At 46.7% G+C, this 27,662-nt stretch overlaps 1 protein-coding gene across 5 annotated transcripts in view; it reads left to right on the top strand.

Annotated features, from left to right (window-relative positions):
• LOC144805992 (uncharacterized) overlaps positions 1 to 27,662 on the top strand; it is a 308,819-nt gene that overhangs the window by 34,248 nt on the left and 246,909 nt on the right. For all 5 annotated transcript variants that reach the window (XR_013605657.1, XM_078672472.1, XM_078672460.1 and 2 more), the window contains exon 2: positions 10,752 to 10,829. The gene's annotated coding sequence lies outside the window, so the exon portion shown is untranslated. The remainder of the gene's footprint in view (positions 1 to 10,751; positions 10,830 to 27,662) is intronic.

Genomic DNA, 27,662 nt, shown 5'->3' with positions numbered 1-27,662 from the left:
GCGGCACTTAACAGATTTTGCTTTTTTTTCTCGTAAAACGAGGCGCTGTACAGGAACAAACAGCATTGTAAATATGAGTGCCTGTTGAGACCAGATTTCCAATTTCCCCAAATTACCTAGGACGTCCCTCCCTGCTGCCAATTTAGCTCACTAGGCACTCGCCCCGCTCCCTGCTGGTGTCCGGCTACACCTCTACAAAAGGCATGCTGTTTCCAGTGGGTTTGTTCCTGGTTGGACCGAGATGCTAGTGTTGTGTCTGACCCAAGTTTGGCTGTACCTCAGCTGATGTCATACTATCGTATTACAAAAGCCCAGGCCGTAGTCTATCTGGCAAGACTCCTCTACGATGCTTTGCCTCATCACCAGTGTTATAGGTGACTGAAGGTTATGTTTGCTTCTGATTCTTACACTGTAAAAGACATTCAGCATATTCCACATGACGCAGATGATGATGAAAAGTTTGATAATTTATTCCCACTTGTTACACTGATGCTGGTCTATATTTGGACCTACAAAATGCTAGTAGTGGTCTTAATACCGCTTTTGAGCTTGACTCACTCTTGTGTCTGCTTACAGATGAACTTCTGGTTTTTGGTGCTAGTTCAGAGAGGTGCTAGAATTGCAATTGAGACTAACGGAAGTTTGCTCACAGAGATTTAGCATCCAGGCGTTTCAGCTTCTGAACCATTGCTGTCCTTGATGTGGTTCAAGCCTCACTCAGCTCCACCAGTGAGTGGACATATTCCTAGCCACAGTAGGCGTACTCCAGGAAAGACAACAGTCGTACACATTTCTGCCAGTAAAGTGAACCCTAATGCTTTCTGCAAGACCCGGCTTCACATTGTGAAACACATGTGCGGTTGCACGTGCATTGTGGACCACGACGGGCCGTCTGTCAATGTAGAGGGACCAATGTGCTGTTAGGGATTAAAGAACCTTTCTCTGATGGCGTTTGTCCCTGTCGCTAACTACACCACATGATAGTTGACGCAGAGTGCAACATCATCAACTGTTGAATTGGTAAACACTTATAAGGTCCCAAAGGCGAGACCTATTGGCTATGCCAATGCTTTTTTAATCCGCATTCACCTTCACACCAACAGATTTTCATTGAGAAATAGCAGGATAATTTCAGGGAAACGACGGCATATAAATAACGTTTAACATAAGAAAAAAACATGTTGATGGGACATCATAAGTCTTTGCAATGAGTTTTATTGCTTGTGCATTTACACATGTGGGGAGGGAGGTATTTAGCAGACGCTGCACAAAACATTTGCTCTAGGCTCGCTGTGCAGCAGGTGATGGAAGCCAGATTGAGAGGGATAAGCACTAATCACTGGTTGCATTCTCGAAGGCTCAAAACACTGATAAATGGTGTTTATTACTTTATCTGTAATTCCAAACATGCCACTGTGTAGCCGCAACAGGGCCGTTGTGATTTCCACACAAAAGACTCCCCCCCCTTCTTTCTCCAGCTTGCTCGCCTCCAACCTTCATCTCCTAATGTAATTTTATGTACATTTTTAATGTAATGACCTACTATTCTGTTACTTTATTTTCTTAGCTCACATGCTTTTTCATTTCCATTTTTTGTCACTACAGCAGAGCTGCTCACGTTTTCATGAAAATACATACATGCAGCACGTTCTGGTACCTCTCTACTGAAAAATGTAATTTGCCTACATTTTTTATCTTGCGAAATGCCACATGTCCCACTATGGCAATTTTTGGCAACCTGATCACATGTGTTTATTTATTTTAGATAATTTTTATTAACACAACCCTGTGCATTGCACCCTCAATCAAGCCAGGTCTCTCTTATACTTTAAATGTCAGACTCCTCCGTACGAATCCTCAGGGCTGTGTTGATGCTCTAAAGGGGCCCACCTCTGGACAACCCCAAGTCTGGCTCTAGGAAACAACGCAGACTTTTGGATTAATCGAGCGGGGGAAGGAAAGGGTAGGGACTGCTGGGAGGGAAATCTGGGGACTAGAGAAGAACAGAGAGTAAGTACAATGTCTACAGAGGACAGTCAACAGATCACACAGCAATAATTAAAGCAGTGTTGACCGATTCCTACCCCTCACCTGAAAAGCAAAATACGCTGAGCCTAGATCATAGAAGAGGGTAGAGGGCACTGGCAAGATCACCTCAATACACTATGATTGTAAAAACAAGAATAAGAACATCATGTAAACAAACTATAACATTTGTACCATATGATAGATTACATTTCCTATAGTTCCTTTTGCACCTACCAGTATGTTTGAAGTGAGGTATAGGCGCCTAGCCTGCAGTGGCAAAATACCCTCTCTGACCTCTCTCCTATAGCGAAATAAAACAACAAAAGGCAAAAGCTAATGAGGTGTAGTGTCCTGAGCTAAGAACAATAACTTCTTGTCCTTAGTTCATAATCAGTGGTAGAATCACGAAAGAATTCAAAATGTCACCATTTTCATTATGCCAATACAACATCCAATTGTTAGTATCCTCTGACGGACCCTTTGATGTAAGAAAATGAAAATGTAAAGTCAACAAGATCTTTGTTCACTGTAGTAAGCAAAAGGATCCTCCACCTGAGGCTTTGTGCAACTGACCCCTTCCAACAGAGGAGTTTGTCAGCAACAACAGGAGACAACAAACAAGAGCTCCTCTGCATGAGACCTCAATACGTAGGTCTCCTCCAACAGAGGAGAGCAAGAACACGGGGGGGCAAACACAATGACTCCTCTGCATGAGACCTAGAACACAGGTCTCTTCCAACAGAGGAGTACGTGGGTAAATGAATGTGAAATAAACCTCCGTGGAGACCGGAGAAAAGAAACGAGTCTCCACACACCACAGAACTGATACAAGGAACAACTTACAAGTCGCTCCTGAAGAACAAGGCGGAAGATCCGTAGGAACAGTGCAGGTGCACTCTAACCGCCTTTCTGTATGAAGTATCTCCAAAGAAGTCTGCTGTAGGCACTAGATAAGGAATTATCGGCGCCGCTGCATCCCCGCAGTCGCCTCTAAATCCAGCTTCCGGGTTTGCGTAAACGTCATGTGCTGTGTGACATGCAAGCCCTGCTGGGAAATGTAGTCTTTTCCATACCGCTCGTCCCGAACACCGCCACACCGCAATGAAGGCAGGCAGTGTTTACCAGCGGCCGGGGAGACCGTGACATAAAACATAAAGCACTTTCTGCGCCTTCTTAGGAGCTTCTAGTGACATTTTTGGGGCTTGTCAATCACAGCACAAGGCATCTAGATCAACACTATGTATAGTATAAAGTAACAATATGGTGGCTAACGAGAACGCTGCCAATCACGCTTCATGTTAAGCCCCAGACCGGACCGTTTCAGTGAGTGGAACCTGCTTCTTAAATTGACTGCCTCAGCTTACAAGCCTTTCCGAGCCTCTAACATTTTGTGCCTTCTTTTAGTGTTCTCAGGCAAATCAATTTTAAGGAGGCCGTGTTAACAAAGGGTTGCACTTCTCAATCATCACTTTTAGAAGTACTTTAATCACTAATAAAAAAGTGAGTTTTATCTCATGAAAAAAAAACCTTTACCCTCTTCTATTTCTGTGAATTTTAAGGAATGGATTGGTTCGACTGGCTGTTTACAAAGCTTTATGCGGCAGGGTTGAGTAAATTATGAAGCAAGATAAGGAAACATTGCAATATTGAAAGTACAATTAGTGGTAGCTCGGGTGCTATGGTATATATTTAACAACCACTCAGTGCAATTTTTTAAATTATTTAAATTGTACTTGCTGGGTTCCTGCTTATATTGATAACAGGCAGCCGGTTACGATCTGTCATGAGAGAAGCATGCTGTATACATGTTGAAGAATAGTAGATGTTTCAGCACCCAGGCTAAGGTGCTGCATAGCTAAATACATATAAGGTCCCAAAGGCGAGACTGTTTGCATTGCAAATGCTTGTTTAATGTGGTACAGTTTTGAAACCTCTGATACACCATTCAGACGTATACAATGCCAAATACAGTAAATACTAAAATTATTGTAACAAAGCAGATCAAAAAAATTTTTTTTACATTTTCTTTTTTGTGGAATCTGTTTTAGATAAAGGGTTGAAGAGGCATTGACGAGCTTCTGCTTCCAAAGTTAGGCTGTACTTTATGAACAATGGTCTTAACTGTTGGCGTTGCAATGAATGTAGGGAGGGACACAAATATAATGTTTTAAATCTTGCACACTGTTCAAACAAAGGTCACAAAGTCTCTCATGTCTAGGAATACCTTACCAAGCTCCCATAACATCTCATAACAGAAGCAAGTTCAACCTGAGCAATAGGATAGTACTACGCACATCAGTTGGAAGGTTCCATGAAATATACCTTCTCAGTCACTATGCAATTCATTGGGGGACTATTATTATAAAAAAAAGTTAATGACCTATCTGGAATTTGCACCTCACTCCAAGCTGAATGATCAATCTCTGATCAATAATAATCCAGAATTTTGTATCGAGCAATTTGAAAATATCAAAGTAGAAGATATTCTGAATATAATGTCCTCTATAAAGTGAGGCTCAGTAAATGACCCTTGTCCTCCTGATGCACTAGTACCAGTTGCTGAGCAAGTGGCAGCTGTGCTAGCTAACATCTTTAATACAATGTTTACCTCTGGAAATTACCCAACCATCTGGAAGAAAACTATTCTCAAACCTTTATTAAAAAAAAACAATCTTGACCCAGTAGATACCAAACATTACTGGCCAATAGCTAATCTACCTTTCCCAGCTAAAATTGTAGAAAAACTCATTAATATCCAACTCTCTAAATACATAGAAGTTCACCACCTCCTAGATGAGACCCAATTTGGGTTCCGTAAAGACAATGGCACTAAGACTGCTTTAATTAAATCGTCAGAGGACATTAGAGTCATCATGGATCAGGGAGGAGCAGCAATACTCATTTTGCTAGATTTATCAGCAGCTTTTGACACGGTTGATCATACCATCTTGATCAACCGTGTCACTAGCATGGGTATTTTACATAAGGCCAAAGAACTGCTGCAATCCTTTCTGGCCAACCGCACTCAGTCGGTACATTTAGGCAACTTCCACTCTGCCCAACTGGCCCTACCATGTGGGGTCCCTCAAGGCTCATCCCTGAGTCCGACTCTTTTTAATATCTATGTGTTGGACCTAGTCAAAGTCATCAATGCTCATGGGATGGGCCTTACTTCCTACGCCGACGATACTCAGCTGGTGCTGGCCATAAATAACAATAATGGAGAAAGGATTGCAGCTAACTTTCAGGAAGGCATGCTCGCCATCAGTAGCTGGATGGCTAGCAACTGCCTTAAGCTGAACTCTGAAAAAACAGAGGTCATGACCTTTGGTAAACTGCTCCCTTGCTGATCCCAAATCTGGTGGCCCCCCTCCATGGGCACTCGACCTATTCCAGTGACCAAGGTTTGGAATCTGGGCGTCACATTTGATTAAAAACTGTCTTTGGTGTCGCACGCTAACTCAGTAGCTTCGACGGCGTTTTACAAACTACGCATGATAAAAAAAAGTCTCCCATTTCTTCCCCTAAATGCAGGTAAAACACTAGTCAGTACCTTGGTGATGTCCTCTATTGATTACTGCAACAGACTGTTTGCTAATGCCCAAAAGAAGGTTATTCAAAAATTACAAACAGTTCAAAACGCAGCTGCTAGAATTTTATCTGGAACACCTAACAGGACCGGCTCTAGGCTCATGGTGGCCCTGTGCAGGGAGTGTAGGTGGGGGCCCCGGAAGAGGGGGTCCGGACGGGGCGAAGCTCAGGAAGGTGTTTTAATAATACGTCCAGAAAAGTCGTTAGATGATTGACCAGTACCTGCGGCTGCTCCTACCCTTCCGAATTCGTCTCAGAACGATACAATTTAGGAGGAGGAGGGCATTGTGACACACGACATGAGGGACTGGGCGCACAGATAGCTGCAGTGCCAGGGCCATGACAGGGGCACCGGACCCCCACAACCCCCCACAGAGAAATAATCGGTCATTGGTTATGATTTCTATGCCTATATAAGGATATGGAGATCTATACTTATATAAGGACAAAGGGCATTAATCGGGAAAATCACACTAGGGTCCTAAAATGATACATAACAATGTATGAAAAACTGACTGTAGGATATGCAGGCAAATGAAAAACGTGGAGTTAGAATAGTAATTTTGACCTCCCTGTGTTGGCCACGCCCACTGCTGCCCTGGGGACGCAGTTCAGGACAAGTAATGTGACGAGCGAGTAGCGAGCAGCAGCAGGCCATATCTAATATATACGGCTCTGTGCTGCTTTAATCTCACCCTTGTGCAGGTCAGTAACTTTTGTTGCTGTGCTGCATTGCGATAAAGAAAATCTGCCCCTTGGTGTGCATGCCTGGCGTGCCCAATCTAGCCCTAACCCTAGCACTCTCCGGCAGTTGGTGGCAATTAAATTTAAAAAATACTCTATGGGATTTCCTTATTTTCTTACTTCACTTCACCCTCTCTCTTAACGTGACTCTAGTTCTACTTCTCCATGTACCTTTAACCTCCCTCCCTCTCTATGTATCTCACATGTGTCTACGGGACGCCCCAGCTGAGGATGGTTGCAACCTGACACAACTGTCTGTGCTGAGAAAATCTCACTGGGAGGAGTTCTAGAGCCTAAAAATTGTGCTAGGGGATGCAAATTCTAGCTCATCAACTTAATGTTGGCAAACCGCGTATAAGAAAAAAACCATGCAGTGCATGGCAGAGTTTTGCCAGAACTCTGCAATACATGCATAGAGTGGGGTCGGCAAAACTCCACAAACTCTGCCGGCGGAGCAGAACTTTCTGCCCACCCCTACTTTCTATGTTAGACCCAGTGAAGTATTTACACTGCTATGTGGCTATTTTACAGAACAGTGTGGGCCAGAGGGGAACAGGTTACCCCAGAGTGAAGTAATATGATCTGGGCCAATTACAAAGAGTTTGAATATGTGATTGTCTGCAAAGTAAGTGCTCTGATTGGCTGTGAGAGCTAAGGCAGGCATGTTGAGAGGCTACCAATGAAGAGGGGTAGTTAGTTGAAACTGGAATACATCTGTATTGGGCTGCACCTAGAGCATTCACAGATTTCCTCTCATGAAGGAGATTACCCCGGATTATACTTTATGGGTTCTATCCGTATTTCTTGGTGAGGGTCATGCCAGGCACTTTGTGTCTGAGGCAGAGTGCAAAGTGTGTGAGCCTTTTACTGCGAGTGCCATATCCTCTTTCAGAGGACCACTGGAAATCAGGGGCTACTAGGCTGAGGCGTGGACATTGAGGCCTTTTAATTCCGATGTCCCGGGGCCCAACCTCCTATGGATCCTGAGCAACTGATCCAAGTACTACCCCTTCAGCACTTGATTCTAAGTGGTAGTGCGGGTCGAGGAGACCAAGCCTTTCTGGGAATACTGGGGGGGGATAGGTATAAGGTTTGCACGGGCACAAGACTCAAAGCACATCCAGCAAGGCCAATAAACGTATGTTCAGCCATACCTGCTTTTATTGCAAAAGTTGTATTTATATGCAAAAATAAAGTGAAATATGGCACACAAAAACAATATACACAGCCTTCGTAAAGCCAACATTCTACCATTACCCGAGCAAGATCCTATGTCCCATTTCCCCGTCTACTAGAAGTGGTTATTCCCCATTTCTGTGAGTTAATATTCAGGTTACGTCCCGCTAATGAGCACTAGATATAGAAGTTCTACAATGGCTTTTAGAAGTCAAGGTGTTCCTGCACTATTAGTCATAGCAAGTACCACCAGGACAGTGCAGCCCGGCAGTCAGGCTTCTTACCCTCTCCCACTGGTTTTGTGATACAGAAGACTGGTGCACGAATCAAAAAGCACTATGTTGTACAGTTGCACCCTGTACCAGTGAGGTGGTACTCCTTCTCAGCAAACCCTACCTGACATACGAGGGTCACAAGCAGCAGCACACAGGGCTGTGGCCCTGTTTCAGTCACCGCGCTGCCCTAGGGCGACGGCCCTCAATCTTTGCAGTGGTGCATAAGGGTAACATCCCTTACTCTTCATAGTGGCCCCTTTTGGCATATGTTGTTAGTGACTTTGGGTGGCACACAGGCAAAAGGCCTGATTAGGGCTGCAGTACTTACCTCCATAGAGGGACCCCTTTGCAAATGGTTCACTTACTCTGGGCGGCAAATGGCCTGATCAGTGCGGCAGTCCTAGCTGTACTGTAAACCTCACACTTGGCTTCAGGGGTCCACTCAACAGGATTCACACTGTACCTCACTTGCTCCAGGTACTCTCCTCACCAGCTCCTACGGTCTCAGCAGGCAGATGTTGGTGCTCCAGGCTCCAGGGCAAGTGGTCCTAATTCTTCTGGGTGATGTCCCGTCACCCACCAGGGAGATCAGCAGACTTTAGTACTCAGTCCTGCTCACAGCAGGCAGAAGTCTTGCTTCTCACCGTGAATGTGCGGCCATGGTTTTACTGTGTGATGGTTATAAATTTGGGAAACTTAATCTCCCCCTGTTTACAATCCATTCCTAGTCACAGATGTGATTTGGTGTCTCTGTCTTTGAAGTTTGTGCTGTGGGTGTTTACTCATTTGAAGTGTCCACTTGTCTGTTCTTGTCTGTTCTGTCCTGTCCAGGTAGCAGCTTGTCACTGCAGGAGTGGCTCCAAGTTTGAGAGCTCCACAACACAGGAAGTGGGAGTGACTCGAGAATATCACTTCGATGTTAGCCTCACTGCTGTATGCCTAACAAGTCGTTACAGAGGCCCCATTGCTGTTCCTTAAAATTCCCTGTCTGAGCAGTGTTTCCCTAATAAGCCCCATCTTCTTCTTATAAGGTGCCAAGGCCCCACTGATTAGTGACCTTTCCATATTCTTATAGGCCTTTCGAAGTGCACAGATGCTCGTCGTGGCGGCCCCTGGGGTTTGGCGGCCCTGTGCAGGTGCACACTTTGCACATGCCTAGGGCCGGCCCTGCACCTAAATTCAAACCCATCTCCCACATACTTAAGAACTATCATTGGTTATCGGTAAAGAATCGGATAAAGTTTAAGATACTCTGCATTGCCTTCAAGGCATCTCGCAAAAATGGACCTGAATTTTTTATACATCATCTAAAAATTCATGTACCCAACAGAGCACTCCGGTCATCCGCTGCTTTTCAGCTTAAGGTTCCACGCACGAAAACATCCTCCTGGGGCGACAGAAGATTTGCGGTCACCACAGCTAAGCTATGGAATACCATCCCATTGGAGAGTAGATCCTGTCAATCTTTGCTCACTTTCAGAAAATGGATCAAAACTTGGCTTTTCAATCAATAAACACTTTCTGGTCATTTACTGCTGTCCGTAGCGCCGAGACACCCCAGGGTATTTGTGCGCTTTAAAGATTTCAAAAATAGAGGTCCTGGGTTGGGAACTCCCTCGTACACCGCAGCTGGGCCTACTACATGTGCTGGAAGGGGTGGGGGGTAACATGTATAAAAGGCACTTAGTGTTGCTGGGTCTAACCTTGGCCAAGAGAGATGTCGCCAAGGCATGGAAAGATCCCCGGTCTTCTTCAGTGTTAGTGTGGAAGAAAGGGCTGGACGTTTGTATGGGGCTCGAACAGCCAATTATTTGTGGCCCGAGGCTGCCCACGAAAGCATTATAAGATATGGAAGCGATGGGCGGACTATCGGGGCCTGTGGCTGGAGCCTCCGGTGGAACGGGAGGCTTATCCGGAGATGGCATGAAGGGGCTACGATGGAAGGTGTGTGTATGTTATCAGCTCCGACCAAGGCTTACAGGAAATGTGAGACTATATCGTGCGACCGGGATGGGTGGGATCTGGGTGGGGGGAGGTGGGGGAAGGGGTGGGTTGGGGGTGGTGTAGATTTATTAGGTGCAATGTTATTCGTTGACTCAAAATGATATATGGATTGCCAATCATTTGATGTTGTGTATTTGACTTGCAGACATCTCCGGAGTGCGGAGTGCTGCGCCATGTGTGCAATCTATCAATAAAAATGTGGTTTAAAAAAAAAATCTCTAAAATAAATACATAAATATACGGTTGAGGTTTTTTACATGTACTACTTTCTACTACAGTTCTATTCCGAGCATGATGGGCACAAAGTAAAATTTCCCTTTTGCAACTCATTTCATAAATAGATTTTTTTAAATCAGTTTAAAAAAAAAAAAGCTTGGGGACAGCTGCCACCTAATACTGACCAATTTCGAACATAACCAGTGTTTTTCAAGTATTTTGAATAAAGGGTGCTGCTTCCCTTCCAGGGGTAAAATATTTCATGGATTAGTGCGGCCCTGGGTCGCTATTCAATAAATTGTTCCCCTACCTTAGAACACCTGCTATAGCAAACACATTTGTAGAGAGGATGCTAAAGTCGTCGGAGGGCAGAAGAAGCAGCTGAATGATTCAATTTACAAATTTGGCGCCGAATTAGCCCTTCTCAAAAAAGGACCAATTCCACTCTTTTATTACTTCCCAAGCATAACTCTGAGAATGTGGGATTTTAATCTTGCAGACTGCAAGAACATGGATTAAGTGCCTTTACCCTCAACATTTATATAGTCTACGAATAGCGGAGATTAAAGCCCTATTTCCTGAATCGCCTATTGCAACTAAAGTTAGCTAGAGCTATTGTGAATAACTTTCTTCCACTCTCCCTGTTCAATGTGTTAATTCTGCCTTTAGCAACAAATAGTTTGAGCAGTTCACAAACCCACATTTTGTTACATTCAGGGCTGCAGCTGTTGTGGGATTCTTGAGGAAAACCAACTGTCTTCCTGGAAGGCATTTTCCAGCTTGAATTAAGATTTGGTGAGTAACACACAACTGTTTTCTTTATGCCTTTTGCAGAATTTCTCCCTTTACAAACATGAATATTTTTGCTGTTTAAAGTAAATCCTAAACACGATGAATTAGTCAGAACTTTATACTAGCAGTAAAACAATTGAACCTGCAGGATAAAAGATGCACACACACTTCCTGGCTAGGGTCCTGCTCTCCTCCTAAGCAGCTCCGCTGTCGCCTTGTCTCCCGCTGGCCCAGACACCTCTGGTAGGTGTTCGAGGCCCTCCTCCACCTGCAGGCTCCTGCCTGTGCCCAATCCCTGGTGGTCAAGTGGGAGAGCCTTGTTCTTCTGCTGTTCCACTGTTGTCTGCCTGCCTCGTTGTGCTAGTTTTCTCTTTGTCTTCTTTCTGTTGTTTTATTGTATTGTGATTTCTGTGCCCGTTTTATCATTGTGTCTTGCTCCGTCTGTTTACTGTATTGGGATTTCTATGCCGGTTTTTGTCCTCGTGTCTTGGTCTGTCAGTTTACTATACTCTATTGGGATTTCTGTGCCCGTTTTTGTCCTCTTGTCTTGGTCTGTCTGTTTACTATACTGTATTGGGATTTCTGTGCCCGTTTTTGTCCTCGTGTCTTGGTCTGTCAGTTTACTATACTCTATTGGGATTTCTGTGCCCGTTTTTGTCCTCTTGTCTTGGTCTGTCTGTTTACTATACTGTATTGGGATTTCTGTGCCCGTTTTTGTCCTCGTGTCTTGGTCTGTCTGTTTACTATACTGTATTGGGATTTCTGTGCCCGTTTTTGTCCTCTTGTCTTGGTCTGTCTGTTTACTATACTGTATTGGGATTTCTATGCCCGTTTTTGTCCTCGTGTCTTGGTCTGTCTGTTTACTATACTGTATTGGGATTTCTGTGCCCGTTTTTGTCCTCTTGTCTTGGTCTGTCTGTTTACTATACTGTATTGGGATTTCAGTGCCGGTTTTTAGGTCTCCCCTAGCGACGCAGTGAAGCTGCTCGCTAGCGAGATCTATTATCGGCGAATTGCTTTGCGATGCGGGACAGGATAGGTGCACGCGCTTGTAGACATCATCTGTAAAAGCGTACGGCGGCGTTAGCTGAAGTGGCAGGACAGGACATGTGCACGCTCACAGCGTCTCTTTCAGACAGCCGATGTGCACCCGCAGCATCTCTTCTCCGGCGATCTCAGCACTTCTGCGCTCTCCCCTATGCTTTCACTTTCGTGAGCGAGGCTCGCCTCTCTGCTGTTAAGGCGTCACCCGTGCTTGCTGCCTCCTCAGCACAGCCTGCTCCTGTGCCTTCCTCTACAGAGCTGCTGAGATGCAGCACGCGCTCCTTGCCTCCTCACTCGATCCGGGGAGCCTAAGCCCACGTGCACTGAGCTTCATCGCTGGGCAACGGACCCCCAGCCTCGAGTCGCTGTGAACCATCCCGGCGCGCCCTGCTGACGAGCCCTGTGATGGAGGAGGCTGACGTGCTTTGGGAGCGGCTCAGGCCACCACAGTAAGTGCTACTCTGGCTTTTGCTTTCCCTCCCGTCTTTTCTGTTGCCGTCATGTGTTGACATCCAGTTCTCACCCTTCTTCCGATGTCCGTATTGCAAATACTTGTTTTTAATTGCCGCTGGTACTGTTTGTTTGTGACATGCATGTGCTTCTTCTGACTCTGTCTTCCTCGGCGAGTTACTGTTGCCCCCCCCCCCCCCCCCCCCCAGTGGCTCCCGCTCTGTTGCTTGTAAGCAGTTGCAGTTTGCACAATGGTTCTGACCGCTCACCCCCCACCCCCATCCCAACACTCCATCCCCTTCCTCTCACCTCACTCCCGCACAGTTTGCGCGTGTACTGCTGGCAAGACCGCTGAGAAAACATCATGTGTGCACTTTAACTTTTACTATGGTGGCTGCACGCCAGACATCTGCAAACTGCTCTGATGAGATCTCCTCTGCCAGCGTGCCGCTCATTAGGCTGATTTTCACATACAAGTTTCTAGTATCAGCTGTCTCTAAGGGCAATTAGGAATGGGTGGATCCGTGTGCCAAACAATTGTTTTTTAAAGCAGCGCAACACGATTCACAAATAACAATGGCAGCAGCGTCGGCTCCTTCATCTATGCGAAGGTGAGCAGGGCTCCCGCCCCACATCCGGCATTTGTGTAAGTTTTGTCTTCTAAAGACATTCTCTACCCGCTTTACCGCCAAGTAGCAAGCTGTGCTTTCTGGGACTCGATCCTGAGGTTTGATTTTTGTTTGTGTCTTACAGTCTGCACTGTGCAGCAAACGTAATGTCTTCCTCGTATTTTATTCCCTTTTAAATGGCTCCCATACAAAAAGAGCGTGTATAGTTTTAAATCTGGTGTTGTTTTCTGAGCGTGTGAGTCTTTTCAGCATTCCAAGTATTTAAAGATGTAGACTCGACCTCTGTTCCCATTTCCCACATTCCATTCTAACTTAATGTGATTTACACGATGTCCACCCCATGCTTGTTTCCCATGTTGTTTCTTAAAGTGCGTCTGGGCCCTCTTCTGTTTTTTTCTAACATTTCCTCACGTTTAGTTCTCCCCTAGTTACACGGATTAGGACTACTTGTTACATCCTTGGTGCAATGTTTTCACTTATTAAAATATTCCCACCCCTTTTTTCTCATTGGAGTTCATTTTTAAAAATGAAGACAACATTTCCGTCTTTTGATTTATATTGTAGCGCTTAGTGAAGCGCTAGGTATTGCCTTATGTGAGCCCTCACCGTAGATGTCATAAGTCTCTAGCCCATGTAAAAAAAATGTAACCCTTCACAGCCAAAAAGGATCCATGCCTCGCACAGCTCCTGTGCTGTAGCACTTAGGAACTCCTCAGCATGCTTCAGCTGATCTTTGTAGCTCCCTGATGTCCACAGCGAGCTGTGTTCATAGATATTATTATAGGTGAGTTGGGGTTCCAAGGGGTTTGTTTGTGTGCTGATCCTTTTATATAGAAAACACTACTCAAGTGTGAGTGTTAACACCTGGAGGCTGCATCCCAAAATCTTAGTCGCTATTGAAGTTTCCAGCCAGGAGCAAGCTTACTGTAGACGAGATCCTTAAAATTGACTGCCTTTCTACTGACAAGTGGCTTTGTATTTGCCCTCAACCATCTGCTGCATAACCAGCAGCTTTTCAAGTAAACAAGGGTTTTTGCTCTCACTAACCCACATGTTAAAGCCAAGTGCTCAAGCTGAAAAAGGTAGCTGTTGCTTTCCTGCTTTTAAACGTGATATGTAGGCAATCAAAGAAATGACACTGTTGACAACATCATGAATGGACTGGGGTAAGAACGTTGACGGAAGAGCAGCATAAAAGTCTTCAATAAGTATTCAGACTGAGTACTTGTTTAAAGCAGCAGTCATTTCAAGGGGCATGCTGTTTTAAAGATTCCCTAATATGTTGCATATTTTTCTAGCCTTGTCCTTGCAGTGATGAACAAAAGAAATGAAATTAATTCTGTTGTCCTGCAGGGTGGTTGCTTATTGGAGAGAGTTGCAGACAGGGTCCATATAGTGTGGGTTTGAAACATATTTGTGAGGTGCAGAATGAAAGCTATTAAAAGCACTGCGTTCACATGGGCTTGTTTTCTATTGCTTTGCAAATGTAAAAGTAATACGGTGAACAAACAACTATTTTTTTCAATGTATTCACTTATGCAACAATGGTGGCATGCCCCTGCGCCACTATTATTACAAAAGTCAATAAATTAAAAGTAAAGTAAAAAAATAAAACATTGCTGTATTACTTTTACATTTGCAAAGCCAATAGCTCTGCATTTAACTAATGCGAGACCTATTGCATTGCAAATGCTTTTTGTCTTTGTGTCTTGGTCTGTCTGTTTACTGTACTGGAATGGGATTTCAGTGCCCGTTTTTGTCTTTGTGTATTTTTCTGTGTTCACACTGTATTGTATTGTATTGTGATTTCTGTGCCTGTTTTGTCTGCACCTCTGTTTTTTGCTCTACTTTTTTTTTTTTTTGCCTGAGCCCCGCTTTTTCCCCTCTGTGCCTGTCCTTCGCTGCCCTTTTTCCCCCCCGCTGCTCCCCTGCGGCCCCTGCTGCTCTCGCTCCCGCCTCCCAGTTGAGCTTCACCCCCTTTCCTTTTTTATGGCGGCTGTTGCATTGCCGCGAGCAGCGGGTGCGCTAAAAAAAAGCCAGTCTGCGACCAGGGGCAGGGACCCTGGATCTCCGACCACCCACCGCTACAACTCTGCCGCCCTCCTCGTACTCCACTCCGGAAGAAACATCAACTGCCACTGGTCCATTCTGAAATCCACACACAGCCAGTTCTCCTGCCGATACTGCAGCCGAACCTGAAACCCCATGGCCTTCGCCACCATGCCGGATGCCAACACCCCCAAAGCCCTGAAGTGCATCCTCCTCAATGTACACTCCCTGCACACACGTCATAGAGATCTGGGACCTCCTCGACACCATCTCGCCCAACATCGCCTTCTTCGCGGAAACCTGGACCAACTCCACCTTTGCCCCTGACATCGCCACCGCCATCCCCAACGGATACAAGATCCAGAGGAAAGACTGCCTCAACTGCCCAGGAGGAGGACTCGCTATCGCACACATGAAATCCCTCCGACTCACCACCTCCAGCACAAGCGACTCTACGTCCACCACCGAACACCTCTATTTCCAGATACATACCAGCCACAGATCCACCCTACGCGGCCCCCTCGCCTACAGGCCCCCAGCCCCCTCGCCTATTGGACCCCGAACCTCGCCATTTCCATCACCAACCTAGTCACCCCCTCCACGCCATCGCCTCCATGCACTACATACTCATCGGGGAACTCAACTTCCACCTTCGACAACCTCAACGACCCCAAATCCTCCACCCTGCTGGGCAACCTCGCCAACCTCGGACTGAATCAGCTTGTCACCAACCACACCCACAAGCCAGGACACACTCTCAAACCTATCTTCGGAGGAGGAAACAACATCCATTTCAGCACACCACGCAACCCCTTTGGACAGATCACCACTGCGTACACATCCATGTCAACAAACCCTCCACCCCTAAACCTGCACCTCGCCCACTGCGAAGGAACTGGAGCAAAGTCACAGAGGAGCACCTCAACTCCACCCTCACCGCGATGTCCCCTCCTCGACCTACGCCAACCTCACAGCCAAAGAACTACACAAATGGATCTCCAACTGCGTAAACAAACTTTCACCCTTCACAACCCGACCAACAGCCCCCCAGAAAGGCCACTTGGTTCCCTGCAGACCTCCAAGAATCCAGACGCACCTGCAGACATCTGGAGAAGAATTGGTAAAACAGCAAAACCTCGGAAGCCCGCACCACATACAATAATGACAGAATACCACCAACTCATCAGATCAACCAAACGATCCTTCATCCAGCACAAGATTACTGCCAACTCCAGCAACTCGAAAGAACTATCTAGCATCATTCAATAATTCACCAAACCCCCCAGCGAAGCCACGGACGTCACCCCCTCCCAGGACCTCTGCAACAAGCTCAGCTCCTACTTCCAACTAAAATCAAGGCCCTCTATGACAATTTCGGCGAACAGACACCGATTTCCAAAACCACTCCCCCCTCCATCCACATTAACAAACCCACCATCTCTTCCTGGACCCCAGCCACCACCAAAGACACTTTATCGACCATGAAAAGCATCCACTCAGGAACAACCACGGACCTCTGCCCTCCGCACATCTTCCACAGAGCAGCTGCCATCGCACCGGAGCTATGACGCGCCATCAACCCACGTTCAAAACCGGCACCTTCCCCGACGACTGGAAATGAGTAGAAGTCACGCCGCTGCTCAAGAAGCCCTCTGCAGACCCCTCAGACCTCAAGAACTACCGACCCATCTCCCATCTCCCTCCTCCCCTTCGCTGCCAAAGACACTGATCAGACCGCCGACGCCCAATTAACAAAGTTCATCGAAGAGAACGCCATCCTTGACCCCTCCTAATCTGGATTCCACAGCACTTAGACCGCCCTACTCACCGCCACAGATGACATCCGCACCCTCCTTGACCAAGGCCACACCACGGCCCTGATCCTTTTCGACCTCGCCGCAGCCTTTGACGGTCTCCCACTGCACGTTTGCCTCCAGACTCCACGACGCCGGCATACAGGGAACCGCCCTCGATAGGTTCTGCCCCTTCCTCACCGGCAGAACTCAAAGACTAGACTGCCACCCTTCCTCTTTGAACCACAGAGATCAACTGCGGAGTTCCCCAAGGATCCTCGCTCAGCCCAACCTTCTTTAACATCTACATGGCCCCCATTGCTGCCGTCGTAAAACAGAACAGACTCAACATAGTTTCCTACGCCGACGACACCCAGCTCATCCTCTCCCTCACCAAGGATCCCGCCACCACCAGAATCAGCTTCCAGGAAGGAATGAAGGACGTCGCATCCTGGATGAGCAGCAGCTGCCTGAAGCTCAACTCGGAGATGACAGAGGCACTTGCTCTCGGACACTCTCCCACCACACGGAACAACACCCGGTGGCCCACCACCCTCGGAAGCCCCCACAGACCACGCCTAGAACCTCAGCATCCTACTCGACTCCTCCCTCTCCATGACCCGACAGATCAAGTCCGTCGCATCCATCTGCTTCAACACCCTCCGCATCCTTAAAATACAACAATACGGGCTGTTATTTTTGAAGGAGAAAATGGCGCCTATAGAGTTAGCATTAGTATTTGATAACATAGTTTTTGCGGTGCAAAAAGGTGAGGGAAAACACCCTATACCTTCCAGTTATTGGTCCCCAGGGCCCAAATACTAAGTGAATCTTATCCTATACACATGCGCAAATATTCAAGTCAAATTTGACATTGAGTACAAGCAACATGCACAAAATTGAGTACAAGTTCATGTGTTTTCTTCTTTTTTTAGTATTTTCTTTAATCCAACGAATGCCCAGCCAACACGTGTTTCCTCGCTTGAGAAGGAACCCACGACTTCTTGAGAGCTGTATGGCTTATCCGTGCTTTGTTCTTAGTCCTCTCTGCCGGTTGTAATTCTCACCTGGCTGGTCAATAGATATTAAAACAGGCTGTGCCTCAATAATCAGTATGTCCGGAGTAATACGAACTTCATATATGTACAATGTATCCTCTCAAAAATGAAGAGACAGTCAAACAAGTATTGCCCCAAATGGCAAGATTATGAATCGAAGCAAGTGCGCTCCTGCTGTATAGGACGTTCTGCGATCGCGTCTTACCCTCCGCATCCTTCGCAAGACCTTCAAATGGATCCCCCCAAATCAAGAAAGATCGTTACCCACACACTCATAACCAGCAGACTGAACTACGGAAACGCCCTCTATGCGGGGATCAACAAGTCTCTACTCCGCAAATCCAGACCATACAGAACACCGCAGCCGACTCATCCTTTGCATCCCTCGACATGAACACATCACCCAACACCTGCAAAACCCCCACTGGCTCCCCATCGAGTAGAGAGTAATCTTCAAGCCACTCACCCACACCTACAAATGCCTCCACAACACTGGGCCCCAATACCTCAATGAGAAAATCTCCTTCCACGTACCCAAGAGAACCCTCCAATATGCCGACGTTGCCCTCGACGAAACCCCTCGCCGAAACCCCTCGCATCCGCAGATTCAGAACGGGCGGAAGAGCCTTCTCCCTCATTGTGGCCAAGACTTGGAACATGCTCCAGATCGACATCAGACACGCCCCCGCTCTCATATCTCCAGGAACACCTTCACGACCTGGCTCTTCGTCTGATCGGAGTACTTACCCCTGCTCCCACCCCCCAGCGCCTTGAGATCCTCACAGGTGAGTAGTGCGCTTGACAATTCCCTGATTGATTGACACACTCAAAGAGGGCATTGAGTCCCAAATAATAAGTATGTTTTGCTGCCTGTAAACTTGCGGCTGTTGAGAATACTCTTATAGGAATTTACAAGTGCATGGAAGTAGTATACGCTTTTGGGGTCACTACAACCCCAGGGAGCTGGCCTTAGGTCATACAACTCTGCTGCTGCCGCCAGTTGCGAAAGTAACCTCCTTTTTTTTTTTGTTTTGAAAACAGGTTTTATTTATATTGGTTCACATATACTGCATAGCTCCGCATCCCCGAGACCACTGCACACATCAATTATGCAAAAAAGAATGACATCGACATTTTTGAAGATGACTGAACCACATTAGAACAAACCCCCTTCCCCAAAACTCCCCCCCTCAATTGCGCTGACGTCACCAGGAAATGTATAATACCTCAGGAGCAATATAACAAGCCCATCTGCCACCCAACACAGTCCAGAGTTCACACACCCATCAATCCGACAAGCGAACATACCCCTCCGGCGGCGGATCTAAATCATGGCCTATTGGTGTCTGTTACCCGCACGGCAGACATCTGTTTTGCATTACTGTGCCCAGACTCGTACGCCATATTGCAAAACAGATGGCCTGCTCCCTCACACAAGCGCACACTCTCGCGCACCACTCACGGCTTTTTAGGTCTCGGTAATATCCGGTCGAAGACCGGAAGTCCGAGAATTATTGTTACTTAGTAGGCTGCTTTATCCCCGCCTCTGTTTTCGTCTCTCCTCCATTGGCTGGCTTCCTAAACCGAGGCCAGCCATTGGAGGAGAGAGCCGTCCCTTCAAAGAAGCTCCGTCTTTTTCGGATTTGGGGGCGTGATTTTTTGCATTCTTTAGACAGTGACGTTGTCTGTCACTCAGAACCACAAAACCACGCCCCCAATTCCGAAAAAATCAGAAGCTTCCAGCCGCCATTTTGCAGCTGTCCCTCCGAGCACCTACAGGCTCGCACGCAAGTCCGCTCCCCAAAAACTTGGTCATGGAATGTTGGGGTGCTGCAGGCAAGGAGCGGGGTGCACAGTTCAGCCTGTGTGGGCCCCCAGTGCTGGAACAGTACGGCCGCTGCAGTATCGGCGGATGGCGGTCCGGGGCTCTGGGCTTCACGGCGAGCTGCCTTCCTCCATCCTCCGCCGCTCGGAGCAGGTACCTCCCCCTCTCAGCCTCGAGATGTCTTTCCCTGAATCTTACAGTGTAGCCAGCCTTTCAGAGATAAGGAAAGGGTCTCCCCATGTAATCATTTGGCACTTTTATCGTGGTTGCTGACAGCGTGCTTTTAAATTTCCTGGTCCTGTGCAGCCCTCGCCCCTGCAGTCGTCTCGCTACAGTCGAGCCACGGGCAGAGAAAGGGGGACACCTGTGCTGTTTAGGGGGGTGGGAGGGGTCCAGACATACCCTGAGCTCGAAGGGTCTGGTGCCTTGCAGAAGACATTTGGCGACGGGGAAACGAGGTAAGCGGTCGGAACGGAAAACTAAATCAGTAGGTTACATCTTCGCTGATCCAATAAGTACCCCGTGCCTTGCCACCCCCTCCCCCAAAATATAACCCAACGTCCCTAATAGGTGTTGATTTATTTGGCTGCTGCTAAGTGAGGTTTGCCCACTAGTGTCGCGGCGTGCCGCGTGGGTAAAGCTACTTCTGCCGTCGCATCAGTGCATGTGGGGACGGGGTGTGTGACGGGGGTATACTGAGGTGCGGCGTGCCCTGCTGGCACACGAGGGCGGCATGCAGGGCGCCACCTCAGCTGAGCACTGGGTGCCAGGGACACCTGCGCCAAAGGTGCGTCCAAAACTTGGCACTTTGAACAATAATGATAACTATTAAACACGCGGCAGTAGAGTGGCCTCAGACGCGCCGTTGCCGCCTTTTTCATGACAAACCCACGAGTCGCTGCGGTTTGTAATTTTCACCGCCAGCGCCTCTGGAGTAATTCGTCCTCCGCGCTTTCTCCACGCCTGGCCTTCTCCGGAGAGAAGGATTGGTGTAGGGGCCGCGGGAGCTCTGCCTTTCTGGCGGAGTAAGGGCTTTACTCTGGCTCTGGGCGCGGGGTGGACTCGAGGATGTGATTGTGTTGTTGAAGCGGATTCCGCGTCACTGGGGAATTCTCTTTGCTTCGAGTGGGATAGTGATAGTTTGGTTGTGCCGCGTATGTGTTGATGAATGTCTGTGCTATTCAGTGATGCCATAAATGGGGTTTTAAACTGTGCCCGGGTTCCTAGCGCTGGCAGTACAGCATTTGGCTTGTTGCTGTCTATGTGTGAGTCTGTGTCTTCGTAGCAATGTATGTGCGCTAGCATGTCTGTTACTGTGCGTGCGTGTTAATGATAGGAATGCTATGTGTGTTTTGTTAGTGTTGCAGTCTGTGATACTTTGGTGTGTCTGTTCCTGTCAGGGACGAGGTATGAATGGCGACTGCCTTACCGTCGGAGATGCAGCTGGTGTTTTGTGCCTTGTGTCACTTGAGGATGTGCTAGTGTGCTTGTTTTCCTCGGTTCTGCTCTGTGTGCAGTTTGTGGCACGTTAGCGATACAGTGAGTGTGCAGGTGTGTTTGTATCACAGAGGCTGTTCTGTTGTGTTGTGTCCTGTTCTGTAACTGTGTGGTTGTGTGTAATGTACTGTGTTGTGTGTCTTTGTCGGGGATGCTGCGCCTGTGTTACTGCTCAGGTATAATACCATGCGAGTTCTGTTATTGTGTGTTACGCTGGAAGCATATTGTTGTATCGGTTTCAGTAGCACTATGTTGTGTAGCTGTGTGTCAATGACGTGTGTTAGGGTGTGAGATGCTGTCTGTAGGTGTGTCCGTGACACTTGTGTAGGTGTATTGCACTGTTCTATGTATTAGTGAGGAGAGCGTGTACGCGTTTCTTTGTCAGTGATGTATCTTGGTTTGTCTGTATCAGTGAAGGTTTTTGTGTTCTCTCTCTCTCATTGGATGTGCAAATGAAGCAGTGTGTGGCTCTGTCTGACAGCGATGTTGCAAGTATATCGGTGTTCTGTATCAGTGGCGTATGTCTTTGTCAGTGGCACTTTTAGTGTTGTGTATCTCTCCGTCTTCTCTCAGTCAATCTGTGTGTTGGTTGTTCTATGTGTGTATGAGTGACGCCACAGGTATGATGGCTTGTCTGTGTTACTTTGCGTTGTGTGTGTGTCTATGTAGGGTACATGTTTAGGAATGTTGTACAGCTCCGTGTGCACGTGTCAGCGACGCTGTATTTGTCATGTGACTGCGTGTGTGCCTGTACCAGTGTCTCTGTGAGTGTGTTGGCGTAACTTTGACGCTTTGTGTGCTCAGTAGCGTGAGTCAATGATGCTGTGTAGCTACACGTGTGTGTACCCTTGACACTGTGAGTGTATTGTTGTCAGAGACACTGAGCACGTGTTATGCTGAGTGCATTGCTGCTTTAGTACCAGTGATATCGTCCTATGGGGGTGGGGGGGTCTGCGTCAGCGGTACTTTTGGCCGTGTGTGCTTGCATGTGCACGTGATGCATTGTGTGCGGGGTGTGTGTGTCTGTACGTGGTGAGACCTTGATGCTTTGCATGTTGTGTAGTTCAGTGTGGCAGTACATCTGTTTGCTTGTGGGTCAGCGTTAATCAATAATGCTGTAAACATATACACAGTGCCTTTTGGAGGTAATCTTGTAATGTGTCGTCAAGCCAAGCGATTTTATCGTCATTATTGCATTCTATTGTTTTTTGCCTGCATGTTGTTATGGCTTTTATTTATTAAACAATAAACGAAACGAAGCTCTATAACGCAGTGTGTGCTTTGTGTAACGGTCAATCATGTTTGTGTACGAGTGTCAGTGTCTTTAAAGTTGTTTGTGTGACTCTGTACTAGTGATGGTGTAGCTGTGCTGGTGCGCGTGTGACGCTGTGTGTGCATGTATCAGAGGGCTGTGTTCCGTGTCATGCTCTCTATATGCACCCATGAGGTTATGTAGCTCCGTATAGCTGTACTGTTGTGTTAGTGTGTTCGTGTTGCTCAGTAATGCTGTGTGTGTGCATTGTGTCAGTTATCTTGTGTGTTGGTGCGCCTGTGTGTGTTGTGTGAAGGTCTCTTTGTACTAATGATGATTTCTAAGTTTTAGTTTGAGTGACATTGTCTATCATGTGTAGCTCTGTGAGCACGTGTTTCTGTGATAGTATGTTTGTTGTGTGTTTCTATGTGTACCAAATAGTGTGTTGGTGTGTTGGCGTGTCTGTCATCCTTTGTGTGTTGTGTAGCGCCGCATGGCAGTACTGCTGTGTGGTAGGGTGTCTACATTGCTGAGTATTGCTGTGTGAGGGAGCGTTTTGCCACTGACAGTTACGCAGTGTGTTGGCGCGCCTGTCTCTGTGTTGTGTGGCTCTCTCTTTGTACCAGGGAGGCTGCTGGTGTGTTGCTGTGTGCTGCGTAGTTTTTACGCATGTGACGCTGCTTTTGTGGCGTGTCTCTTGTGGACACGCGAGGCTTTGGGTGTGTGTTGCCGTGTCTGGGAGGCGTTGCACGTCGGTATTGCTGTGCATGGGTGTGTTAGTGCCTCTCTGTCAGCCGGCGGTGCCGTCTCCCTGCCAGCGCCTCTGTTGTTATTTATTCATTTATGAGGCGCTCCTGCAGCTGGGGCAACCGCCCGAGCCCGCCGTGGTGTGTCGGCATCTGCTGCTGCTGCTGCTGCTGCTGCTGCTGCTGCTGCTGCACGCGGCCTTATTCCTCTCTCCTTTTATCCTTCTCACATTTCCCTTTTCTTCGGCGGATGCCGTTTATCTTTGATGCACCTTTTCCCCTCGGGAGTCTGTGTGCTGCAGAGCTTCGCCTCACCCCACCCCACCATCCTCTCATTTTCCATTTCCACTCATTCCTTATATTTCAGCCTCTGGCTCCAGTACAGAATCCATCCATCCATCCACCATTTCACGTATCCATCCATCCATCCATCCCCACCTCAATACCCCAGTTTCTCTCTCTCCCTTTCCACCATCCCTCTCTCTCTCTTTCCACCATCCCTCTCTCATCCTTTATTTGTCTCTCTATCCAACATCTTTCTCCTCCACTCTCGCTCTTTCTGACTCCCTCTCCATTCCTTCTTTTGTGTTATATTTTCCCTCTCCTTCTCTCTCCGCCGTCTTCTGCATCATCCTTAGTCTGTCGCCCCCTGGGCTTTCTCTCGCCCACACCTCCATCACCGTTTCTCTATCCGTAGCCATGTTCTTCTCACTACTTTCTCTGCCTCGGAGCTGCCTCCTTCTCCCACCTCTCTCTTGCTCCCCATCAATCACGCTCTCTTTAGCAGCGCCCCCACTTCCCCTCTTTCTACCCATCTTGTTAAATTATTCCCCCTCTCTCCCCTACCCCGCATCTTTCTCTCGTTTACCCTTCCTCTGTCTCACTTCGTTTTGCGCTTTTCTCTCTCCCTGTCTCCCTTTTTCTCTCTTTTCAGTCTCTTCACCCCTCCTTCATTCCTGTCTTTCTGTCAGGCAGTCATGGGACACGCAGGCTGACAAAACAACAATCTGACTCAGTGAGACTCTGACAGGGTCACACAGTCAGAGAAAAGACAGGAAGATGGAAGGGCAGACTCACAGCAACAGTCAGAGGTAGGCAACATCAGACAGTCGTGGACACACTGACCACACAAGAACAACGTGACTTCGTGACACAGGCAGGCAGGGTCACAATGTCATAGAAGAGGCAGGAAGAAAGTTACGGGTTCACATCTCCTCAAAATCAGTTCAGCCTTCTATGCTTACAGGGGTCAGTACATGGAGCGCCATTATAGCTACTAAGCTTAACTAACATCAGATATTTAATATGCAGGAAAATGCTCCAAAGTGTTCGATTAAAAAAGGCACTACAGTTACTGTTTTTATTCCTCTCAGATCCCACTTCACCCACAACCTATTAGTAATTCAGTGCTTAATTTGTAAATAAAAAAGTGCTGAGTCCAAGGCATTGTTTACCAGGCCACTGCAAGGGACGCCTTTCCTTTCCGTTGTGCCATATAAGTGTGTTTGTGTGCCTGAATCTTGTTTTGTAGGTGGCTCTATTGTTGCAGGGTTTCTGTACTCACACAGAACTGTGCACAGAGGAGTGGAACCTCGGCAAATTAGGGTGTCCCAAAACTTACCTTAGCAACCAACTCACCCCTTACCGAGCTAGCTACAGTGTCTCATTGGACATATCAAACACCCAATGTTTAGACAAACCAGAACATGAACTTACAGTACCTCAGGGTACGTGGGACTCATGAACACTCTTTCGTTATATTATCATTACAAACCAGAACATGGAGTAAAGAAGACACATGTGCATTTGAAATGTTTATTTACTAATGCCGTCTTCTCAGGCGCAGTATCTTTGATAATACAAGTATACTTATTATCAGTAGCAAAATTATCAGCATAGTTACTAAGACATAAAAAGCGAATGGTGACAGCATGTTAACATGCTGTAATGAATAAGAGTTAACAACACTTATATCTCACCCTCCCTAACACATATATTATATTATTATTATCTAAGAAGGTCTCTTTGGGTTGTTTTAGGGCGGGCCCATACCTTAGTGTCCTAGCATGAAGGAATCACATCAGCATACACCAGCTCTCTCTGCATGTGCACCGCATCAAGTGTGTTAACAATTCTCGTGCAAAGCAATATCAATCCCGCCTCAAGACCAAGTTGGCAAAGGCTGCACTTGTGTTATGACTATGAAGGCGTGGAGATCAGACCTCATAACAATTCCATATCGTGTTGCTCCTGAAACTTCAGCACTCTCCGTGCAGACATGGTTTATTAAACAAAACTGATATCAGAGCAATAACATATTATTCTCACATACACCACGGCAAACCACTAGGTTGAAAGCTAAGTCAACAATTAAGGGTCGTGTGCAGAAGTTGCAAGAAAGGTAAAATGGCGTTTAAATCTCAAATGTACCTATGCTAACTTAACACGATATAAGGATATATAGGAGCTATACAACACCCCCCCATGATCCGAGAACGGACTAAATAAGATAACAGAAGTGCCATCACATGAGAGCAGAATCCATTTATAAACGAGCATGAATAAAAATTCAATTATAAAAACTAATGCTAAAAAATAGCCCACAAGTATAATGTGGCTCAAGCCAATAGGCAAGCAAAAAATAAAATGTCTTGACCAAAAGTCAATAAAATCAAGGAAATGCTATCAATCAGCATGTCAATTTGAGGCAGTGTCTATGATAAGACTGTATATGAAAAGTAAGCTGCAACAGCCTCCAGGAGGAAGTCACTGTCCTCATCCGAAAACAGTTCAGCCATCCAATTTAAAAGATGAAAGGAACATACGTGATCTTCCAGCACCGCATCCTCTATAACCATCAGAGGACAGCTCGGTGGGTTTTCAAGAAAACTTCGTTCCAAGAAATTTTGCGCTGCCGACAACACATCCCAGGGACCCATTAGTCCATGTGCCACCGCCAAGGCCATAATCCTTTCGTCAGAACAAACCAACTCGTGAGCAATGATAGGACTCATCAGTTGATCAAAATCGACGTCAGAAGATATTGGTCCGCAGAGACACAAATCAATGGCCCAAAGGAAATCACAGGTCAGGCAGTGAAATACAGGCTGGACACAGGTGAAATAGGAGAACCGAAAAGATAATCCAAACGCCGTGCTTAGAGTCGCCAACGGCAGTGTGCCATAATAATCAAGCATGCGGTTGCGAAACCGCGTCAGTAGCAGCTGAGCGTGGTCTTGCACAGGAAGGGCATCCATATTTAAAAAGGCAGAAAACCACCAATGCGCCAGCCGCTAAAGCAAGTAAAAACGGGAACCCTCCAAATAAGGATGAAAAAATAGAATGGAAGAAGGCAGGGATGACTCCAAAAATCTTCTCAAAGGAAGTCACGAGACCACCGCTAACAACTTTAAAAAAATGTGCTAGGCCCGTTGTGGAGGATGCGTTAAAGATAGAACGGACCATGGCTCCGAAATGCAAAGGCAAATCAGTGTTTAAAAGAGCCTGAACCTCCGTACGGGTGTTAGCAATGTGAAGCACGAAAGTTTCACGGGCCGAGCTCAAGGCCACCTCTTTCTGGGACAATAGAGCTCTTATTCTAGCCATGCCGCTGAATTCTGCTCCCAAGGTCGGTATCTGTGGCCAAATGGAAGACTCCCTATGTTCACGTGTAGGAGGATAAAGAACATTTCTGCAGCAAATAACTCGCTCACTAACCGTTACTATGAAAGCTATACCTTTAATTAAACCACAACAGTTTTCATTATTGAGCATTAAATAACTACCATTCTCTAACAATTTAAACGTGGGGATGATAGCAGGAACTGGCGTGCCCTGTAAAACGCAAGCCATATTCGGTCGGTCCTTGTTACATGAACCGTGTAACTGTATGTGTCTGCACATTAAAGAATGATCTGGCGTCTCAGTACACTCATCCCCTGTTAGATAAACCTCTTGTTCATCCTTGAAACATCTGTATGTGTATGGGAGTGACCAGACCTCATGAAGAAAACCGCTACCTAAGGGTTCAAAACGACCTATTGGCACATATTTCATACAATTTGAAAACTTATATAAAGCAAACGGCAGCGTTATTAAACCGTGGATAAGCCACGTAGCAGCAGTGGTCTCTGCCACAGAAAAAGGTAAAGATTCCAATCTTTCAATATGGAGCATAGAAAAGGAAGCATCACGCATTGAAAGCAAGCGTTGTTTGTCTGTCAAATTAAACGGTGCAAATAAAGAGGAAACGTTCATGTATCCCCAGGGAACTTTACCCATTTTTAGAGTCTGTAGTGTCCATGCAAACTGCATGATTGAACGTAATTGATTTTGACCATGGTATAATACAGACACTTCATCATGCACAATATCAACAACAGACGACACAATATTATCTAATGTGTAAATTCTAGAGGAAAGCACATTAATGCTATTGTCAACCACTGCAAGCACTTTCTCAAGATTTGCCTGATCAATAGCCCTAAGGCGTG

The sequence above is a fragment of the Lissotriton helveticus genome, chromosome 1_2 (assembly GCF_964261635.1).
Source record: "Lissotriton helveticus chromosome 1_2, aLisHel1.1, whole genome shotgun sequence".
Classification (NCBI taxonomy): Eukaryota; Metazoa; Chordata; class Amphibia; order Caudata; family Salamandridae; genus Lissotriton; species Lissotriton helveticus.
The sequence above is the reverse complement of the archived record's forward strand: the minus strand, read 5'-3'. Positions and strand labels throughout refer to the sequence as shown.